Source organism: Amblyomma maculatum, chromosome 3 (assembly GCF_055883805.1).
Source record: "Amblyomma maculatum isolate TAMU_Amacu chromosome 3, ASM5588380v1, whole genome shotgun sequence".
In the NCBI taxonomy this organism is placed as follows: Eukaryota; Metazoa; Arthropoda; class Arachnida; order Ixodida; family Ixodidae; genus Amblyomma; species Amblyomma maculatum.
In genome coordinates this window covers 81,160,858-81,177,742 of record NC_139346.1, presented here as the reverse complement: position 1 = coordinate 81,177,742, position 16,885 = coordinate 81,160,858, and the positions used below count along the sequence as shown (strand labels likewise).

The window sequence follows — 16,885 nt, the reverse complement described above, 5'->3', positions numbered from 1 at the left end:
GGCAACATGGCGGCGACCGGCCAAGCGGCGGCCGCTCGCCTCGGCTGAAAACGACTGAAAACGAGTAAAGAATCGGATGTCGGAACCCGCTGGGAATACGTGGATAACAAGTTCTCCACCAAGTGAGTCCGATTTCTCGAATCATCAAGGATTTTTGGGGAGAAGCGAGCTAAGCCTAACCCAGACGATAAGTGGTCGAGGCCCCGACGGGGGAGCCGAGGGTGCAGCAGCGCCACCGGCGGCGAAGAAATTCAGCACGGCACGAAGCGCGCGGGAAAATTGAAGTGAGTGCAGCCATGGAGGTGGTTGAAGGTGAAGAGGTGGACCCGCGGGAGTTCACGGTGCCGGGACAGTGGTTCCAGTGCAGAGGGAAGAAGGTTGTCCCGCTTGAAAAGAGCAAGAAGGAAATCGAGGCCGAGCAGTTCAGGCTTAAGCAGGCCGGAAGAAAACTGGCAGCATTTTCTGTAGAAAGACAAGAGGCAAGAATCCCGGAGGGAGCGGACAAGATTATTCTCCGACCCGAAGGAGGACTAGATAGACTCCTTAAACGTGGAGCCGCATATTTAACAAGAATGATCAGGGCGTCGGCGGGCGTAAATATTGAAGAAACGGAAGAGGAAGACATCGTGTTACCCAACACGAAACAACATTCCATTCTCATCGCTACAACAAGTGGGGAAAGGAAAATGAAATACGCGAGCATAAACCGAATTAAGCTAGGGGAAGAAGAAGAGGTGGCAGTCTTCGCCTACGTGGGCACTCCGGACGGGTGCGGCAAGGGAGTGGTGCACGGGGTGGATAGGATTTTCACCCAAGAGGACATCATGCAAATGCTAAGGCACAAGGCAAACCCGGAGGCTATCGGGGTAAGAAGACTCGGGAAGGATTCCACGACTATATTAATACTCTTCAAGGAGGAGAAAGTACCGAGGACCGTCATCCTTGGGGGAGCCCCGCACAGATGCTACCTGTATAAGAAGAAATATGAAGTATGCAAGGCATGCGGAAGACTAGGCCATAGAATCGACGTATGTCCAAACCCGACAAACATCAAGTGCCGTGGTTGCGGACAGGAAAATCCACCAGAGGACCACACCTGCAAGCTGAAGTGCCAACTCTGCGGGAAAGAGCACATGCTGGGGGAGAGCAAATGCAAGCTGATCCATCGTACACCGTACGAAATCAAAAAGAGAATCTGGGAAAAGAAGATGAAGAAAGAAGCGGAATCGGAGGGAGCAACCAACCAAATCGCAAAAACCCAAGAACACCAAAGCCGCCCTAGAGCCAGACAAGAAGGGGAGAAGGAAGGGTACAAGCCCAGGACGAGCTCTTTCCCTAGACTAGGAGAGGAGCAGCGGACAGCCTCCAGGGGACGAAGCTCTTCCAGGCGGAGGAGCCAATCCAGGGGACTGTCAAGCTCGAGAGCCACGACCCCCAGTCGAGACCGAGACGAACCAAGAACCGAGAATGGTGAGAGCAAAGGCGCGAGCTTCGCAGGCAAGGTTACCCAGGGCCGAAATATTAAGAAGGACAAAAAAGACGAGGAAATAGAAAAATTAACAAGCATTATTAAGAGCATGAATGCAACGATCCTTAGTTTAAAGGAGGAAATACAAAATTTAAAAACAGAGCGCAATACAGTGGCGACTAAATCTCAAACAAAAGCAGGCGGATCTGAAATAGGGGCGCCCAACAAAATCGAGGGCCAACATCTTACAGCTCAAGTCGACAACAAGGGAGCGGAGAATAATATGCTGGTCGAGGATACCTCTCCACCCCCATCTAAACGCAAAGTTAGGGAGGATAACAGCTCAGACCTAACAGTGGATGAAAAGCTAGAGAAAGTAAATGCGAAACTGGACAGAAGTCTTAAGAATTTCGCTAAGGAAAGAGACAGTAAGCTTGAGGACTTAGCCAAGCAGATTCAACATATGCAGATACAGATGCAAAATCACTTTCACCTCATGACGGAGGCGCTCCAGCAATTAAAGGGGGAAACCGCCAACCTAAATGCGAGAGTGACTATACTTGAGGAGAACAAAACAAAGTTGAATAATGGACAGACCGCCCAATAACATCCAAATTTGGCAGTGGAACTGTCGCGGGTATCGACGCAAGCGACCGGTATTGCAGAGCACGCTGTCGATCCGCGAATCAGCCCCCCTTGCTTTAGCGTTGCAGGAGACCGGCGGCCCGGCCAAATTGCAAGGGTATCGCGCCTTCCACAGTGGGAAAGGGGACAAATCGAGAGTTACAACACTGGTGCAGAGAAACATAGCAACAATCCAACACGAATTAGAAGACAACGTCGTAGAACACGTCTTTGTAGAAATTCTAACAGGAAAAAAGGAGGAATCAAACACTTTCCTACTCAATATCTACAGCCCACCGAGACAACGGAAGGTCCGCTTCAGGGCGATAATGAACAAGGCACTTAAGATAGCAGGGAACCAGCCGCTAATTATAGCGGGGGACTTTAACGCCCATCATCCGGAGTGGGGGTACACTAAGGAAGACGCAAAGGGGAGACAGTTGTGGGAGGACACGCATAACCTGGGGATAACATTGCTGACTGACCCATTACACCCCACGCGGGCGGGGAACAGCGTTACAGCCGATACCTCACCGGACCTGACCCTGATTAAAAACGTAGAAACAACGCAATGGCTAAATACGGAACTCAACCTGGGGAGCGACCACTCAATAGTGGAAACCACGGTTGAAATCAGGAGTAAAGTCAAAGGAAAAAAGTGCTTCCGGACGAAAATCACAGACTGGGACCGATTTAGAGAGATTAGAGGGAACAGAGATCTAACAGAGATAGGAAATATAGAGGACTGGTGCGAAGCGGTAAAGAAAGACACCAGGAAAACAACTAAGACGCTAGAAGGGGAAAAAGCTCCGGAAATAGCGGATGCCCGACTCCTACACATGTGGGAGGCCAAACAGGGCATGGAACGTCGACTTAAAAGGCAAGGCAGAAACAACAAAAATCTCAGAAGAAGACTGGCGCGTCATAACAAAGAAATAGAAGATTACGCCTTTAAACAATGTGAACAAAATTGGACTAACAAATGTGGCGACATGGAAAGGAATATGAACCTCCCGCAGACGTGGAATATCCTAAGACATTTAATAGACCCTGAAACGTCCAAAACACAAGCACGAGTCAAAATGGCTAAGGTTAGACACGCATGTGAAGAGCAGGACGATGACATATTCATGAAGAAACTCGTCGAGACATACATAGGGGACACCGAAATTAGAGAGCTACCCGACTACCAGGGAATTCCAAATGAGAAGTTAGATGCGCCCATCACGAGAGCTGAAGTAAGGGCGGAGATAGCGAAACTCAAAACCAAGTCAGCTCCAGGGCCAGATGGAGTCACGAATAAGATGCTCAGGAATTTAGATGACAACTCGATAGAGGCCCTTACCAGCTACATGCAGAAATGCTGGGAAAAAGGGGAGATCCCACCGCTGTGGAAAGAGGCTACCGTGATCCTGATCCCAAAACCCGGGAAGCAACCGAAACTGGAAAATCTCCGGCCTATATCGCTCACGTCATGTGTAGGAAAGTTAATGGAACACATCATTCAGACCAGAATTTCAAATTATATGGAGGAAAAAGAGAAATGGCCAGACGAGATGTATGGCTTCAGGCCCCATCTGAGCACACAGGACGTCATGCTGCGGCTGCAGCAAGACATAATTAATTCCAGAACCAAAGATGCGAAAGTCATTATGGGACTGGACCTAAAAAGGGCCTTCGACAACGTCAAGCACGAAGCCATCTTGGAAGGGCTCCAGCAGGCAGGAATAGGGCTAAAAACTTATCGCTATGTCAGAAATTTCTTAACGGACCGCACGGCGGTTATAACTTTCCAGGAAATACAATCTGGGGTGATCAGGCTAGGCAACAGGGGGACACCTCAGGGATCGGTACTGTCACCCACCCTTTTCAACATGGCCATGAGAGGGCTCCCGAAGGAATTGCGGAAAATTGGGAATTACAACTTAAATTACAGCCTGTACGCGGACGACATCAATCTCTGGATCAACAGAGGGAGCGACGCAGAGATCAATGAAACGCTGCAGGCGGCAGCAGATGTCATCTCTAAGTACGCGGCGGACAGAGGACTTAAATGTGCGCCTGAAAAATCAGAAATCTTCGTGTATAATGACAAGGCACTCAGGAATAAACCTCCCTCTGACCCACAGGTGTACGTGGAAGGAAGGGAGATACCAGAAGTAGAGACAATACGAATATTGGGACTCCACTTACAAACACACGGAAGGAACACGATCACCATTAAAAAGTTAGAAAACCACGCGACCCAGACATTAAACCTCATCAGGAGGGTCTCACGTAACGGAGGCGGCCTCAAGGAAAAAAACCTCCTGAGATTGGTACAAGCCTTCATCATTAGCAGAGTGGGCTACGCCACGCCATATCTGAACCTAAAGGCAGATGAGAGGAGAAAGATAGACGCGCTCATCAGAAAATGCGTTAAAAAGGCCCTAGTCCTCCCAACATGTACATCGACGGAGCAGCTACTGGCCCTAGGACTGCACAATACGATTTCAGAAATCACGGAAGCGGTTAAAACCTCGCAACTTGAAAGACTCAGCACGACGCGAGTGGGAAGAGCTACGCTAAGTAACCTTGGAATAGCCACAGACAGGGGGCAAAAGGAAAGGGTTGACATTGACAGGAAAATCAGGGCGCACCTAAGAATCCCTCCCCTACCCAAAAACATGCACCCTGAGTTTAATAGGGAAAGGCGACAGAAAAGGGCGGAAGCGATAGAAACAATATATCGGAGCAAACCCCCAAATGAAGTTGCCTACGTAGATGCGGCAGGAAACAGACGCAGTCGATACATGACCATAGCGGCGGTAGATGGGGGAGGCACCCTCATCACGGCGGCTACCATACTAGGGAAAGAAACCGAGATAGCGGAGGAAGCTGCGATAGCGATCGCTTGCGTTGGCACCAAAGCTAGATATATTATTAGCGACAGTAAAACTGCAATCCAAAATTTCAGTAGGGGGAGGGTAAACCCCCTCACCACCAAAATTTTAACACAAGGAGTGATTGATAGGACGATCAACATCATCTGGACCCCGGCGCACGAATCTGTCAGCGGTAACGAGGCGGCCCACAGTGCAGCTCGAGATCTCTACCTCCGAGCTGTACAGGATGGCTCGGCTCAGGCAGAACATAATAGAGAAGGGCGATTAATCTCGTATCAAGACATTACAGAACACTACAGGCAATGCCGGAGGCGTTTCCCCCCACCAAACAAGGCGTTAAATAGAGGTCAGGCAATGGCGTGGAGACGCCTCCAGACTGGAGTATACCCAAACCCAGTACTAAATAAACATATCCGATCGGACTGCGAGGACGATAAATGTAAAAGGTGTGGGGCGAGAGGAACCCTCGACCATATAATTTGGGAGTACGCTTACTCCCCAGGCAGGGCGCAAAACATTAGCAGTAGGGAAGCCTGGGAAACCTTATTGCGAAGCTCAGACCCTGAGCTCCAACTCACCGCCGTCCAACTGGCAGCAGAGGCCGCCGGCGAAACCAAACCGGCCAGCATCTAATGCGACCATCCCGTGCGGCTGGGCCGCTAAGTCCCCTCCCCCTTACAGGGGGGTGAGACAGAGCGGCCCAGGCGGTGTGGTCCTTCTCTGTTGGACAATAAAAGTTTTCAACAACAACAACAACACGCGTTCATGGCAAACGAAAGGCCAACGAAGCTTATGCTATGTCTCATGATGCCCGCACCGCCAAATTTTAGCAATAAAACGCCCTATATTTTCTGATTGCTTCCGGATTTACCGAGCTGCTAGGCCTAGCGAGTTCGCCTCGTTTGGTTGCCATGGGGACCAGACGGCGGAAAGCGCGGAAGGTTCAAATGAGTTTTCTCGGCCTCGGCCTGGATTGACAATTGGCCGATTTCGTCTTGTATGACAAAAACAGTTTATATAACTGGTAGTTTTAATATAGTTTTGTGCAATAGTAGCACTTTTTGATAAACAAAATAGCGTTGTTGGCTCTTATATATTTAAATGCTTTTTCTTGGTTTACCGTCGTGGCGCTGCAATCGACGAACGTAAGCCCGGCTCCGCTGCGTCGGGAAAACTCCTATTCTAAAACTCGCCGCTCGGCTAGCACGTTGCGCCGCCGCACGCTATTTCCTTGGGGGCCCCAAGCCTTGGGTCCCCCTATTCTAAAACTCCCTAATATTGCGTTATTACAACAGCGTTTATGTTATCAAGCTGTATGCATTTACTTCTCTCGAACACTGTTTAATCATGTCGAAGCTGATGGACATGTAATGTAAGCTTTTTCATCGTTTGTTTTTATTACGTCGGTTTCTTTTTAGAATTTCGCTCTCAAATTAGTTGGTTTTTCGGTGTTGCTACCTTTCGATTTTTGCACATTAATCTGAACATATTTATACAGCACATAAAGATACAGACAAGGCCCCATAGTCAGAAGACTCCACCGGGACCCCCGATAGATGGTTGCAACAAAATAAATAGCATAATTAGTTAATGGTTATTTACACAAAACAAACATGGCATTTACGCAAAACAAAAATGGAATTTACAGGTATTAGACGTATAATAAGTAAAACAAATCAGCAATTCAACTAATACATTTTCAAGTTATTTTTAAATACCTAAAGATTTTTTCAAATTGTGCATAGTAAATATTGTTGCACTTAAACTACACACACTTAATTACATAAGTGAAAATAAAAGCCATTATATTTTCCTTGTACAGTCCTGACGGCACTGCGTGGGAGCCCAAGGCACATAGACGCATCTGCAGCACTCATGTTGTGAGCGACTGCAGGAGCGATATTAGCCAAAATCCCGCCTGCATCCTAACCATTTTTAAACCCGCGTACAGAAAGGAGGCACCTGATCAGTAAAGGGCACAAAGGAATGAAAGCAAGGTGAAGCTTAAATTATAAACTACAAGCATGGATATGTTGTCAGCATACTGAGTTTCCTTATTTGTGTACAAACTGAGTAAATGTTTTACAACATTTATTTAAGCCATTTCCACTATTATAAGATTCCATGGCTGGCATTGATCATGCTCTGACTGTGCCATGCAGGTGGCAAAGGCGTTTCAACCAGGCAACCTCGTCCAGGCATCTCTATACAGCAGGTGAACATGCGTCGCCTGCCACAAAAGATGTAGCGACGACACAGGGGTCAGAAACGTCTCCTTCAGACAAGCTACAGCTTGACGAAGCGATAGCGGATTTCAGTGACGCCTGTTTGAAAACAATCACAAGCCCCTTATCCCACAGCACCAATGCTTCATATCCTTTGGTGCAAGCATGTGGCTCAAGAGCTGATGGTCAGCACACTACAAAGAATGATGCTGTATACAAATTCCTTTAATTACAGGAGGATGTAAACAGTACATCTGCCTCTGAAATCACTATTTCTTTATATTAATGTTCTTTAAAACTGATCATGCAGTGGTAAGAATTCGACTAATGTCCCATTTTTAACCCTCTTTTTTTTTTTCAGAGATTCCAGACAGGAGAATGTGTGACTTCAGGCAAACTAATACTTCTTTCAGCAACAAATGATATCGAGGCCTCAACTCAAGTCGAACACAACGAATTCAGTTACAAGGTTTGACGTTTTAGTTTTTTTTCGCAAACTTGCCCTAAGGCATGCTATAGAAAATCATGTCGTCTTCTTCCAGAAACCGGAGGAGGCTATTGCCTTTAAACTGTGACATTGTCTTGCTTGTAACAAACAAAAAATACATTGCAGTTCACTGACAGTATTATGAAAAGTTAATTTTGAATTCCTCTTTCTACTTAATTTACTTAATTTTACGTGACATCATGGCAACATGGATTTTCGTTTGGAATGAATGCTTTTAGTTGCAGTATAGTGAAAATATCATTTTTAATTTGTTACTGCATTTTCTAATAGCCATTTCTTTTTCATTTTATCTAATTTTTTCTTGTTTGTATTTTTCCTGAAGGTCGCAAGCATAAATGGAAATTGGAAGAGGACCTGCGGATTTCATGGCTTTTAGTCCCTAAAGGAAAAGGAAAAGGCACTGCAAGATTTATGCGGTGTAACACTGCAAGTCTTTTGCCTTCTTTTGAACTTGTTCCCTCTGCTAAAGTACAGATGTAATTCCATGTCAATGGAAGACAAGCTTTGCTTGTTCTCATAAATAAAAAGACTAGCGCAAATAACACAGACACAGACATAGGAGAAGATAGGACGAGCGCTAAACATCAACTGAGGATTTACTTGCAATAAAGGGCACATAAAAGCACTTGGTGGCCCATGCGCACTCTAGTCAAAACCAACGATCAAAACTAATCCTTAGGTAAACTTTTTTCTTTTTCTGAAAGGGTGATTGGAAGGCGCACTGACACACTTATCGCCTTCCCTGCTAATGTGATATGTTTCACATATATCACGCCTTAACCTTGTGCCTCCCCTACCAAGGACACACGTGGCATTAAACGCCGGCACGCACCCGCAACGCTTACAATGATTGGCCAGATGCCCCCCCCCCCCCCCCCCCCCAATGAATCCACCAGCAAACAGTGATCTCGTAATCGATCATTAAGGCAGCAACCAGACTGCCCCACGTAGCATCTACCGCAGGAGAGGGGTATGCGGTAAACGACGCCGGCAATGAAGGATACAAACTTTCGCTCGCGTTTTTTGGTGCAGATCGGCTTCCTGTCATCATTAACGGCTTTGCACATGCGCACCAGCTTTTCGGGGGCGGTGAACAAAATGTCCACACCGCACTTCTCTCGAACTTTTTTCAGCCGGCGCGATATCTGATGCACGTAAGGAATGGCTGCACTCCTCAGGCCGGTTTCCCTGAGGATACAGTGACGGCTGTGGCGGAATGCCTCCTGAAAGAAGTCAGGGCAGGTGGTCGCCCTGTCATGGCAGGCGACAAAAGACTCAAAACGCTGAGGCGTGCAGTCATTTCTTACGTGCATCAGTTGTCGCACCGGCTGAAGAACGTTGGAGAGAAGTGCGGTGTGTACGTTTTGTTCACCGCCCCCGAAAAGCTGGTGCGCATGTGCAGAAGCCGTTAATGAGGAGCGGAAGCCGATCTGCACCAAAAAATACGAGCGCAAGTTTGTATCCAGCATTGCCGGCGTCGTTTACCGCATACCCCTCTCCTGCGGTAGATGCTACGTGGGGCAGTCTGGTTGCTGCCTTAATGATCGATTACGAGAGCACTGTTCGCTGGTGGATTCATTGGCGGGGGGCCGCCATTTGGCTAATCATTGTAAGCGTTGCGGGTGCGTGCCGGCGTTTGATGCCACGTGTGTGCTTGGTAGAGGAGGCACAAGGTTAGGGCGTGAGAACTGTGAAACATATCGCATTAGCAGGGAAGGCGATAAGTGTGTCAGTGCGCCTTCCAATCACCCTTTCAGAAAAAAAAAGTGTACCTAAGGAACAGTTTTCCCCCTTTTGATTAGTTTTTGATCGTTGGTTTTGAGTAGAGTTCCCATGTGCCACCATGTGCTTTTATGTTCTTTTTATTGCAAGTAAATCCTCAGTTGATGTTTAGCGCTCGTCCTGTCTTCTCCTGTCTGTGTATGTGTTATTTGCGCTAGTCTTTTTATTTATGATGACACACCAACTAGCCCAGCTTTCTCCTTTGTTTGCTTGTTCCTCACCAAGGTCCGACTTGGGATAACATACAGTGCCTTGGGAGCAATGTTCAGCATCACAGCCACAATATCAACTGTGTTTAGGAAAACACTCGGTATTTTAAGTATTGCTCTAAAGAGTTGGGTGTTTGTGCCATCACGAGAGATAATCAAACTTTCGCTGCCTGCCCTATTTAGAGAGAAGTATCCAAATTGCACGCTAATAATAGACTGCACCGACATACACACCGAAATGCCTTCGAATACTGATTGTCAGCAGACGCTGTATTCACATTACAAACATTACATTACAAAAAAAAAAGTGTATTCTCATACACTTTAAAGGTCCTAATAAGAATCATTCCCAACGGCATGATAAGTTTTATATCCAAGGTGTATGGAGGGCAGCATAGTGATTCATTCATAATTCAGAACTCTGGCGTTTTGCAGCTTCGCAAACCAGGCGATTTAGTTCTGAACTACAAAGGATTTCCAAGCATTCGTACAACCGTGGAAGATGGAGCTGCTGTGCTGCTCATGTCTTCCTTTAATTCACGAGAAGCTGAACTGTGAGAAGGAATCTGGAAAAAAAATATACAAAATTGCTTCGGTACGCAGACATGTAGAAAGGTTCAGACAAATGATGAAGACTTGACATATCTTCAGTAACAGAGTACCTCTACGCCTGGTGCCGCATATGAACGAAGTCATTTCAGTTGGTACTTCTCTTGTGAATGTTCAGGCCCTAATTATTAAGGAGTAGAACTATTTGGCTTCATGGTGTGTAATTAAATTGCACGCGCAAGATTTGTAATTTCGTGTTAAAAGAAAATGCATTACAACTATGTGTGGCTCGGATGATGAAAGATGCCCTAAGTAAACATAGAGGATATCTTTTTTTATTGTTCTGTAGCAGATATTGACCACAATTAGTATTGTAAAGAGTTTAGGGATAAAGATAATTAAATACAAAGTGGAAGCGAAAACAATGCGCCGACCATAATCTCATTACATGACTAATTATGGTCAATATCAACTACAAAGCAATAAAAAATTATTCCACACGTATACCTTGGACTCCCAAGACTGTTGGCCCCTTTCATTGGATCACAACGAGTCCCTCATTTCCCCTTCAAGTTTTAGATGATGAATGGGCACATTAAAGCACCACTCAGCTTTTGGTGATTTACTCAATTTTTGTAATGATGTCTTTCACACTGTTGGCGCATGCATTTATTGATACATTCAGCTGTACAAAGCTATGACATTCTGTAATGGAAACACTAGTAAAAGGCGGTGTGCAGCACACATCACAGCACAAGTCTATTGCACTTCAACATGCAAGCACGGTCGGCGCTCGTGAACCACTTAAATGACAAATGATGACTAAATCGCGATGCAAAAGGGGCACAGTGCCTGTCTGACAAAAGGGTTGTGACAAAAATGTCCAGTTCACTAATGATACACATAAAATACTCTTGTACAATATTCATTTCATGTCACTATACTTTTGGAAGCACTTTGGTTTAATAAGCATGAATGTTATTTCTCCATCAATGCCTGTATTGTTTCAGTGGTTGAAAACACATTAAAATACCATATTAAAATATATTTTTTTAACATTTCATTCCTCATGAATATGCTTTGGGCTGATAATTTAGGTCACAACACATTGAAGTGCAAGATGTAGCAACTGCCACGTTTTATTAATGTCTGTTTTACTAGAGCATATTCAGCATATCCAGCAACCCCTTAGGTTCCAGGTTGTTCGTGGGTATTGTTCGTGGGTATGGAAGACATTTGCAGCATATGGTCGCGTGAGATGAGTGTCGCCAAGTATGTATGAAATCTTTTTAGTAACTTGAATAATTGCAAGGACTTTCATTGTACTAACATCATCCTCCATACACTCCATAACTCTCCTTTACTTTCTTCTTTCCCTTTCCCCAGTTTAGAGTAGTAGGCAAGGGTCTTTACCGCCGACCAGCATATCCATATTTCACTAAATTTCTCTCTCAGAGGTATGTTGCTCGGACAATGGCCAAGCACTCCTTTTCCGTTACGGAGTTGTTCGCTTCAGCTTTCGTGAGAGTAAGGCTGGCGAAAGCGACTACGTACTCACCGAAGCCAGAGGGGCACTGAGCCGGCACAGCGCCCAGGCCGACACCACTGGCGTCTGTGTGCACTTCGGTGGGCGCCTGAGGGCCAAAATGGGGCAAGATGAGCAGGGCTGTGAGGAGGCGCAGTGTGTTGTAGGCGTCGTCGCATGTTTCTGATCAAAGCGAGAAGTCTGAGTTATTGGCCAGGAGCTGAGTCAGCGGGGCGACAATGGAAGCAAAGTTCCGAGTGAAACGCCGGAAGTAGAAGCATAGGCCCAAACAACTTTAGTTTCTTTATGGTAGTAGGCTTCAGGAAGGCAGCCGAAATTTGGCAGGTTTAGGACAGATACCCTCCTTGAATACAACATGGCCTAAAATGGTCAGCTCACGAGCAGACAAATGACACTTCAAGTTGAGCTGCAGACAAGCGTTTGCAAGAAATTTCAAGACCTGCTTCAGACGGGAGAGATGGGTTACAAAATCCGGCGAGAACACCACGATGTCGTCAAGGTAACAGAGACATGTCTTTCACTTCAGATCACGAATAATGGTACCCATCATACGCATTACAGAGACCGAAAGGCAGGACGGTAAATTCAAAGAGGTCATCGGGGTGACAAGTGCGGTTATAGGGCGATCTTCCGCAGCCATGGGTACCTGCTAGTGACTGGATTGTAAATCGAGCGAAAATTTGAGCGCCTTGGAAGTAGTCTAATGCATCATATATTCACGAAAGCGGATTGACGTCTTTCGGGTGATTTTGTTTAGGCAACCGAAGCCAATAGAACAGTTTTTCTTCATCACTGGGAAGACTGGGGAAGACAGACTGTTAGAAGGCTCTAATCACGCCATTCTAAAGCATAGTGTGACTTTGGGTGTCAGTAACTCGGCACTCGGTGTGAGACACTCGATGGGGGCGCTGGCGCAGAGGAGCATGGAAACCGGTGTCAATGTGGTGGGCAACAGTTGATTTGCGGCTCAAAGCAGGCTGGTGAGAGTCAAATAAAGAACGGAAGCGATGAAACAGTTCAAGAAGGTCAGAGCATTGAAGCCCAGGATGAGTGGCATCAATCAAGCGGAGGAAAACGTCGGCGGAAGACTGGTCCAGCGGAAGAACAGGCGGTGTGAGCTCAGCTACAGTGCTCTAGAATCTTTGGCAGTGTGTCGTCCGCGCCGGGGAACAATAGAGGAACGAGGTCGCCGCCGCGATGAAAGCGCGCGTGACACCCAGGGGGCGCTGCCAGTAACAGGTGTGCCAAGGGGTGCGGTGCACCGAGCCGAGCTCCATTCGCTTGCATGCAAAGACGAGCGCAGACCGTCTTCGCGCGTTGATTTGAGGAATTCGTGTTTCGTTATTCTGCATGTTCTTCGCCGTTTGTTGCACTTCCTTGGTGTGTTGTTGAAACCTCGTCTGTGCTCTCCACTTGGAACATCTAAGCAATGCGGGCACGACGACGGAAAGACGACGCGACACAAGGGACAGTGCCAGGCTGCAACAGCGGTTACAGCTTGTGCAAGGGAGTTCCTCTCTCTTCCGTGCATCCATCGACGCCGATCGCTGTGAGATTTGGCCACAGAACATCAAGAAAGCAGACAGAGTGCTGAACGAAGCAAGCGTTGTGTGCGAGCGCTATTTTGAACAAATTTTCATTCGCGCACGTATAAAACAACGGTGAACTAGAGTAGAGGCCGGTCACATACTTACTGATGACACCGTTCCGACCATCTTTCCGGACGCACCAAAATATGTTTCAAAGTTGCTGCCAAAAAGAAAATGAAAGTCGGTAACATCTGTGAACAGACAATTCATGCAGTGAAGCGGAGACGGAGTTTACAAGCTAGCTCATGAAGAGCATCCGACATCTGACGGCGACAGTCCCGAGGAGCCCAACAGGGGGAATTTTCCCAAGAAAAACGAATGTGCCGTCTTTGCCAAAAATAACCAGGCTGCATGTTTTGCTTCTCACTTGTATTAAAAGCCAATGAGGATTTCCACTTTATCACAACTAGTTAAGAAGTGAGGACAGGTGCTCGCCTTTACATTTCAGATTTAGAGCTTCAGAAGTTTAGTATGAATCAACTACTACATGGCTGAAAAGCAGATCCTGCAGCCTGGTTACTAAAACACCCGAAATGTAGTCAAGGATCGCCTTGCCACGCTGAGAAAAAGCTTTCCACTACGGTGCATGTGAGTTGGATGCTGCCGGAGACAGTAGCAAATTGGCCCTGAAAAAGCTGTCAAAATTGATATGTCGGCTACAAAATCGGGTGAGGAAGCTCATGTGGCGGAAGATTCTATAAGAGAAAATTTTTTCGCAAGACATTTCAAATCCAGTAGAGGCGGAGGCACTGTAAGTGAACATGTTAGTGGGCTATAGTAGTGCCCTAGCTGGTGCAGGCATACAATTATGCGCTTGCTGGTGAGGGCTCGTCGTCCAGCGGAAATTTCTTTTCTCAGAAGTGTACGCTTGTGGTCAAGGACGGTACGGCCCACCAAGGCTATGATTTGCATGTTGTGCCATGTTTGGAACCTGAATAAATGACTGTCTGCAGAATGACGTTCTTTTTTTTTTTTCACAACGCAAGAGCTCTCTAAAACACTTTGCTATTCAGACAGGATTCTAAGATTCGCGAGTTTCGAAACACCGCAGGCTTCGAATGATTTTCTTTCTGTGGAACATATTTATCCAAGTGTGTGCAATAGAGTCACATAGGTTCGGAAACACGAGATGCACTCATAACACACGCGAAGTGCAACCTAAGCTGTATTTAGCTCGTGGCTAATAGCGCGCACCGCACCAATATTACAGTGAAATATTCTAGTTCACTGTACCAATATCGTCGCTGGCATTACAGCGCCATATAGCCGCGCAGACCATGGAACAATGCATTATGGTTGAAATGTTAAAATTCTTAAGCGAATAGGCGATCACCAAGCATTAAATATCGAATTAAGCGCACCACGCAGTGCAGACACGATGAGCCGACGCTCACGGCAGCGCAGCCAGCGGACGGCTCGCTGCGCACACCTGTTACACGAAGCGCCCCCTGGCCGACGGCGCAGCAGTCATCGCAAAAAGAGCCCATGCTCCGCCCTCGCACGAGACACTGACCAATATTCTAGAGCACTGTAGCTCAGCCAAACCAGCGGGCTGCGAATCAGTTGTCGCGTCACCGGTGAGAATGGAATGAGTGAGCTGTATGGTGCCGAGGCATTTACCGCGACGCAGGGAGACGGGAAATGAGAACATATTAGAAATCCAGAGCGCGGTGAGGCCAACTGACATAGAAGGTACCGCGTAAGGCAGGGAAAGAACTTTGCGGTTTATAAGGATGGACGATGGGGTGAAAAGCACATTAGTACTGCGGGAAAAAGCACAAGTGATGGACACAAGAACGAATGGGCACGCATGGAGGTCAGTATCTTCGGCAACGACTTTGGGAAATGGAACGTCCGGTGACCGTTCGTCAAGCGCAAAAACCTCCAGTCCGGCACGAGCACAGTTGATCTCGCAGATGTTGGGGAAAGACCAGAAAGTTATTCGGCGGGCGCTGGAGGCTGTCGAGAGAGGAGGCGCTGCTTGCGCAAGTCATCGTAGCTCTGGCAAAGGCTGCCAACTTGGGCAACAGTAGTGACATCCCGGGAGGTTAACATTTTAAATGTTTCATTCACGGCCCTTCAGGGTGTGCTTTATCCTGTCTGCCGCGGACATATGGGCGTTGGCGCGACTGCAAGATAGACCACATCTTCAATATAACTTGTAAATGTCTAGCCGAGCCGCTGTGATCGATCGCGCAGGCGTTGTTCGGCGCGGAGCTTGCGTACAGCAGAACTACCATATACGGTTGTGAGATTCGCCTTGAACGAGTTCCAAGTCGTACCAGTCGTACTATCGGCTTCGTGGTTACGATACCACAGGTTCGCAATTCCGGTCAAATAAAAGATAACGTTCGTTAACTGCCTGGCGTCGTCCCACTTATTGCAAGCACTCCCAGGTCTGATCACCCGGGACAGGAGGCGGGCCAGGACAGGATGCAGTAGGCGGCCCCAGGTCTGGATACCCAGGTCAGGCCTGGCGGAACACGAACCGCCCGAGCTCCGTGGACGACCGAACAAAAGCACCGCTGTCGCCTGTTCTCCCCTGCTCGTGCCTCGCGCTGCTCGAGCCAACCTCCACATTTTCCTCTTCTTCTTTCTCCTCCTTCTTTCTTCAAATTATCATATGTTCTTCACAGACCTGAAGAAGCAAACTGCCAACTATCTTGTAGGGCACGTTTTAGAGAAATTAGTTGCCGATCATTACTCGGCGCCTGAACTGAAACGTAAACAAAATGTTAGGAAAAACAAGACAAGGATTGCTTATCTCTCACGTGCGCTGATCAGAAGCTATCATCGGGAGTCAAATTGGTCAAAACACCTCTACTTGCGCGAAATGATGCGTTTTTGTCGTTCCTGACAGTCACGTCACGAGTAAAAGCGCCCTTTGGGCGATCACGACGTCGCCCGTATACAACACTCTTTGATTTTAATGCTGCGAGATAACTCGCGTAAATGCGCATCTCATGCATGAATGAAAAGGAAAATGCTTCGCTACACGCCTGCTGTGATTGTTTTTATTTTATCTATTTTTCAAGGAATGCCTGCTACAAGTCTTCTGAGAACATGCTGGAAAAGATAGTGACGTTTCATCTATTATGGGTTGGAAGTGAGTTCAAGTGAGACAATTGACAGGTGACCCTAGCATCCGTGCAATTTTTTACCTCTTTTTCTTTATTTAAGGATACAATAAATGTTTAAATTCGACATATTTTTTTGTGTCCTTATTTTTGAGTGACATCATGCACCTACTTGCAATTTCCTAGTTGGCGTTGCATAATTACCCTCGCTGCCATGGGCCCTCCTCCTTCTCTTTTCTTTCTTCCCTTTTTTTCCCTTTTACCATCCCTTGGCTTCCCCGGCCCCTCCCCCTTCCTTTTCATCTGCATTTTTCGGTGCTTGCAATGTAGACATCAAATGCATCTCAAGTAACTGGCGGCAAATTTCCTGGCAATATTCAAAAAAAAATAAATACGCGCATTCAACACCGATCCCTCACAAGA

At 46.9% G+C, this 16,885-nt stretch overlaps 1 pseudogene; it reads left to right on the top strand.

Moving 5' to 3' along the window:
* The first annotated feature begins 296 nt into the window (after positions 1-296).
* LOC146195092 (uncharacterized) lies at positions 297-10,905 on the top strand (annotated as a pseudogene).
* The last annotated feature ends 5,980 nt before the right edge of the window (positions 10,906-16,885 follow it).